This window comes from Oncorhynchus kisutch, linkage group LG24, assembly GCF_002021735.2.
Source record: "Oncorhynchus kisutch isolate 150728-3 linkage group LG24, Okis_V2, whole genome shotgun sequence".
In the NCBI taxonomy this organism is placed as follows: domain Eukaryota; kingdom Metazoa; phylum Chordata; class Actinopteri; order Salmoniformes; family Salmonidae; genus Oncorhynchus; species Oncorhynchus kisutch.
The window spans coordinates 40,441,607-40,447,755 of record NC_034197.2 but is presented as its reverse complement, the minus strand read 5'-3'; positions in this window follow the sequence as shown (position 1 = coordinate 40,447,755).

The window sequence follows — 6,149 nt, the reverse complement described above, 5'->3', positions numbered from 1 at the left end:
GATGGTCTTCAGAGATAGATGGGAGGGGTTGAGGGGAGCTGAAGGATGGGACTAATAACAAACAAAAGATAACTACATGTAAAATATACTGTATGTGAAATGTATGTAGTATGTATTAAGCTGGAAGTGGGAGCCCAAGTGTTGTTGTCCATTAGTTTATTCCATTCAGGGGAGGGGTGGTAGGGTTAGGGAAAAATAATAAAATAAGTTAAATAGAGTTAGTATGAAAAAGTATTTGAACCCTTTGGAAATACCTGGATTTCTGCATAAATTGGTCATAAAATTTGACCCGGTCTTCATCTAGGTCACAACAGACAAACAGTCTGCTTAAACTAATAACAAACAAACAATTCTACGTTTTCATGTCTTTATTGAACACACCGTGTAAACATGAACAGTGCAGGGTGGGAAAAGTATGTGAACCCTTGGATTTTAAAAACTGGTTGACCCTCCTTCGGCAGCAATAACCTCAACCAAACGTTTTCTGTTGTTGCGGATCAGACCTGCACAACGGTCAGGAGGAATTTAGGACCATTCCTCATTACAAATCTGTTTCAGTTCAGCAATATTCTTGGGATGTCTGGTGTGAACTGCTCTCTTGAGGTCATGCCACAGCATCTCAAATCGGGTTGAGGTCAGGACTCTGGCGGGGGAAATCCAGAAGGCGTATTTTCTTTGTGTGAAACCATTCTGTTGTCGATTTACTTCTGTGTTTTGAGTCGTTGTCCTGTTGCATCACCCAACTTCGGTTGAGCTTCAATTGGCAGACAGACAGCCTAACATTCTCCCGCAAAATGTCTTGATTAACTTGGGAATACATTTTTCTGTCGATAATAGCAAGCTGTCCAGGCCCTGAGGTAGACCCAAACCATGATGCTGCACCTTAGACCCTGCACCATACTTTACAGTTGGGATGAGGTTTTGATGTTGGTGTGCTGTGCTGTGCCTTTTTTTCTCTGCACATACTGTTGCTGTTGTGGGTTCCTTCCAAACAATTTAACAGTAGTTTCATCTGTCCACAGAATATTTTGTCAGTAGCACTGTGAAACATCCAGGTGCACCTTTGCAAACTTCAGACGTGCAGCAGTGGCTTCTTCCGTGGTGTCCTCACATGACACCATTCTTGGTTAGTGTTTTACGTATCGTAGACTCGTGAACAGAGATGTTAGCATGTTCCAGAGATGTCTCAAAGTATTTAGCTGACACTCACTGATCTCATTGAGCATTCTGCGCTGTGCTCTTGCAGTCATCTTTGCAGGACGGCCACTCCTAGGGAGAGTAGCAACAGTGCTGAACTTTCTCCATTTCTAGACAATTTGTCTTACCTTGGACTGATGAACATCAAGGCTTTTAGAGATACTTTTGTAACCCTCTCCAGCTTTATGCAAGTCAACAATTCTTATTCTTATGTCTTCTGAGATCTCTTTTGTTCGAGGCATGGTTCACATCAGGCAATGCTTCTTGTGAATAGCAAACTCAAATTTTGTGAGTTTTTTATAGGGCAAGGGAGCTCTAACCAACATCTCCAATCTCGTCTCATTGATTGGAATCCAGGTTAGCTGACTCCTGACTCCAATTAGCTTTTGGAGAAGTCATTAGCCTAGGCGTTCACAGACTGTGTCTGTCTATTGTTGTGACTTAGATGGAGATCAGATCAAATTTGATGACCAATTTATACAGAAATCCAGGTAATTCCAAAGGGTTCACATATTTCTTTAAATAATATAATATACAGTACCAGTCAAAAGTTTGGACACCTACTAATTCAAGGGTTTTTCTTTCTTTTTATTATTTTCTACATTGTCGAATAATAGTGAAGACATCAAACTATGAAATAACACATCATGTAGTAACCCCCAAAAAGTGTTGAACAAATCAAAATATATTTTAGATTTTAGATTCGTCAAAGTAGCCAGCCTTTGCCTTGATGACATCTTTGCACACTCTTGGCATTCTTTCAACCAACTTCATTGAGGAAAGCTTTTCCAAGAGTCTTGAAGGAGTTCCCACATATGCTGAGCACTTGTTGGCTGCTTTTCCTTCACTTTGCATGTCCGGCTTATCACAAACCATCTCAATTGGGTTGAAGGCTGGTGATTTGTGGAGGCCTGGTCATCTGATGCAGCACTCAATCGCTCTCCTTGGTCAAATAGCCCTTACACAGCCTGGATGTGTGTTTTGGGTCATTGTCCTGTCGAAAAACTAAATGATAGTCCGCAAACCAGAAAGCATGGCATATCGCTGCAGAATGCTGTGGTAGGCTTACTGGTTAAGAGTACCTTGAATTTTAAATAAATCACACAGTGTTACCAGCAAAGCACCCCCACACCTTCTCCTCCATGCTTCACGGTGGGAACCATACATGCAGAGATCATCCGTTCACCTACTCTGCATCTCACAAAGACACGGCGGTTGGAACCAAAAATCTCAAATTTGGACTCCAGACCAAAGGACAGATTTCCACCAGTCTAATGTTCATTGCTCATGATTCTTGGCCCATGCAAGTCTCTTCTTCTTATTGGTGTCCTTTAGTAGTGGTTTCTTTGCAGCAATTCAACCATGAAGGCCTGATTCACGCAGTCTTCTCTGAATAGTTGATGGTGTGATGTGTCTGTTACTTGAACTCTGTGAAGCATTTATTTGGGCTCTAATCTGAGGTGCAGTTAACTCTAATGAACTTTTCCTCTGCAGCAGATGCAACTCTGGGTCTTCCTTTCCTGTGGCGGTCCTCATGAGAGCCAGTTTCATCATAGCGTTTGATGGTTTTTGTGATTGCACTTGAAGAAACTTGAAAAGTTCTTGACATTTTCCGGATTGACTGACCTTCATGTTTTAAAGTAATGATGGGCTGTCATTTCTCTTGGCTTATTTTAGCTGTTCTTGCCATAATATGGACTTGGTCTTTTACCAAATAGGGCTATCGTCTGTATACCACCCCTACCTTGTCACAACACAACTGAATCGCTCAAACATCAAGATGGAAAGAAATTCCACAAATGAACTTTTAACAAAGCACACGTGTTAATTTAAATGCATTCCAGGTGACTACCTCATGAAGCTGGTTGAGAGAATGCCAAGAGTGTGCAAAGCTGTCAAAGGCAAAGGGTGGCTACTTTGTAGAATCTCACATTTAAAATATATTTTCAATTGTTTAACACTTTTTTTGCTTACTACACGATTCCATATGTGTTATTTCATAGTTTTGATGTCTTCACTATTATTCTACAATGTAGAAAATAGTACAAATAAAGAAAAACCCTGTAATTAGAGTAGGTGTGTCCAAACTTTTGACTGGTACTGTACATTTATAAAACACATATATGGGCGATTCGAAATGATGCAGACAATTACATTGATAGAAGCTACTATCTATCTGAAATATTTAAAAAAACAAGATAAAAAATAATTGAGCATGTGTAACCATGGTGATGTGGTCAACCATGCTGTCGTAGTGAGTAACGCCTAGACTAGACTCACCGGGGAACCTCGCAGTGTTGTGGTGCACAGATGACCCGGGTTCAGAGACCAGTTAGTCACACATGGTAATCAATTTGACCCAAAAGAGTACAATACGCTGGGGATTGACTCTGGGACAGGGCCACCCGCTTGGTATTAAACTCATGACATGCAAAGCTTTGGGGCCGTTCCATGGCTGAGCAGGGTGACCCAGTTGCTCCCCTATTTGCCCAGAGTCCACCCACACAGACGGCAAGGGGCCATCTGCCCGGTTTAAGCCTGTCCCTCCCTGGGTGGATCAGGGGCTCTGTATGGGTAATCTCCTCAACAGATCAGCAGTGATGATGGTGGGGGTGGTGTGTGTGTCTGTGCTCGTGCATATATATATATATATGTGTGTGTGTGTGTGTGTGTGTGTGTGTGTGTGTGTGTGTATCTGCACGTATGCATGCAAGTGTATGTGTGCGTGTCCATGTGCACTTGCGTGTGTGAATGTCTGCTCATGCACCTATGTGTGTGGTTGGCTTAGTCCAGCCATCCACGCCTTAGAGACATTCATTGGATTGGCTAGATGATGAGGCCATGATTAGCTGACAATGGAAGCCTTTGGGGATTTGGCTCTGGAGTAAATTAGCTAGCTGTCACTTAGCGTTTCTGTTAGGGGAGATTCAGTGACGTCCATCTGATGCTGACTATCTTAGGAAAGCACTTGAGTCCAGATGGAGAGATGCAAGCCTTAGATCGGGGTTCCCTTTCTTTCTTTTTGGGGATAAAAGTGTTCTTCCGGAGAGGTTACCAGGGTTCTTGAACTGCGTCAGGGTTCTGCCAGGGTTTGACCATGGTTCTGCCAGGGTTTGACCAAGGTTCTACCAGGGTTCTGCCAGGGTTCACCAACACTCCTGTAGTTGCCTTTGTCATGGGTGGGAGCTGAACCCTGGTCTAAGGTGTAGCGGAGGTAGGTTAACCCTGGTCTAAGGTGTAGCGGAGGTGAGTCAGAATCTCACTCTCGTGATAAGGTAGGTTAACCCTGGTCTAAGGTCATGATAAGGTAGGTTAACCCTGGTCTAAGGTCGTGATAAGGTAGGTTAACCCTGGTCTAAGGTCGTGATAAGGTAGGTTAACCCTGGTCTAAGGTCGTGATAAGGTAGGTTAACCCTGGTCTAAGGTCGTGATAAGGTAGGTTAACCCTGGTCTAAGGTCGTGATAAGGTAGGTTAACCCTGGTCTAAGGTCGTGATAAGGTAGGTTAACCCTGGTCTAAGGTCGTGATAAGGTAGGTTAACCCTGGTCTAAGGTCGTGATAAGGTAGGTTAACCCTGGTCTAAGGTCGTGATAAGGTAGGTTAACCCTGGTCTAAGGTCGTGATAAGGTAGGTTAACCCTGGTCTAAGGTCGTGATGAGGTAGGTTAACCCTGGTCTAAGGTCATGATGAGGTAGGTTAACCCTGGTCTAAGGTCGTGATGAGGTAGGTTAACCCTGGTCTAAGGTCCTGATGAGGTAGGTTAACCCTGGTCTAAGGTCGTGATAAGGTAAGTTAACCCTGGCCTAAGGTGTAGCGGAGGTGAGTCAGAATCCCACTCTCGTGATAAGGTAGGTTAACCCTGGTCTAAGGTCGTGATGAGGTAGGTTAACCCCGGTCTAAGGTTGTGATGAGGTAGGTTAAACCTGATCTACGGTTGTGATGAGGTAGGTTTACCCTGGTCTAAGGGGGTGATGTGGTAGTTTAACCCTGGTCTACGGAGGGTGATGTGGTAGGTTAACCCTGGTCTAAGGGGGTGATGATGTAGTTTAACCCTGGTCTAAGGGGGTGATGAGGTAGGTTAACCCTGGTCTAAGGTTATGATGAGGTAGGTTAACCCTGATCTAAGGTTGTGATGAGGTAGGTTAACCCTGGTCTAAGGTCCTGATGAGGTAGGTTAACCCTGATCTATGGTTGTGATGAGGTAGGATAAGCCACGTCTAAGGTCAAGATGAGGTAGGTTAACCCTGGTCTAAGGGGGTGATGTGGTAGGTTACCCCTGGTCTAAGGGGGTGATGTGGTAGGTTAACCCTGGTCTAAGGGGGTGATGAGGTAGGTTACCCCTGGTCTAAGGGGTTGATGAGGTAGGTTACCCCTGGTCTAAGGGGGTGATGAGGTAGGTTACCCCTGGTCTAAGGGGGTGATGAGGTAGTTTAACCCTGATCTATGGTTGTGATGAGGTAGGTTAACCCTGGTCTAAGGTTGTGATGAGGTAGGTTAACCCTGATCTATGGTTGTGATGAGGTAGGATAAGCCACGTCTAAGGTCAAGATGAGGTAGGTTAACCCTGGTCTAAGGGGGGTGATGAGGTAGGTTACCTCTGGTCTAAGGGGGTGATGTGGTAGGTTAACCCTGGTCTAAGGGGGTGATGAGGTAGGTTACCCCTGGTCTAAGGGGGTGATGTGGTAGGTTACCCCTGGTCTAAGGGGGTGATGTGGTAGGTTACCCCTGGTCTAAGGGGGTGATGAGGTAGGTTACCCCTGGTCTAAGGGGGTGATGAGGTAAGTTAACCCTGGTCTAAGGGGGTGATGAGGTAGGTTAACCCTGGTCTAAGGGGGTGATGAGGTAGGCTAAACAAGTGCTGGATGAAAAGCCTGCACACACCCATAACCCTTCTCGCACGATCGTGCCGACCTGAACTGTACTGTGCTAGCTCGGTAATGTTTCTTTCCCAT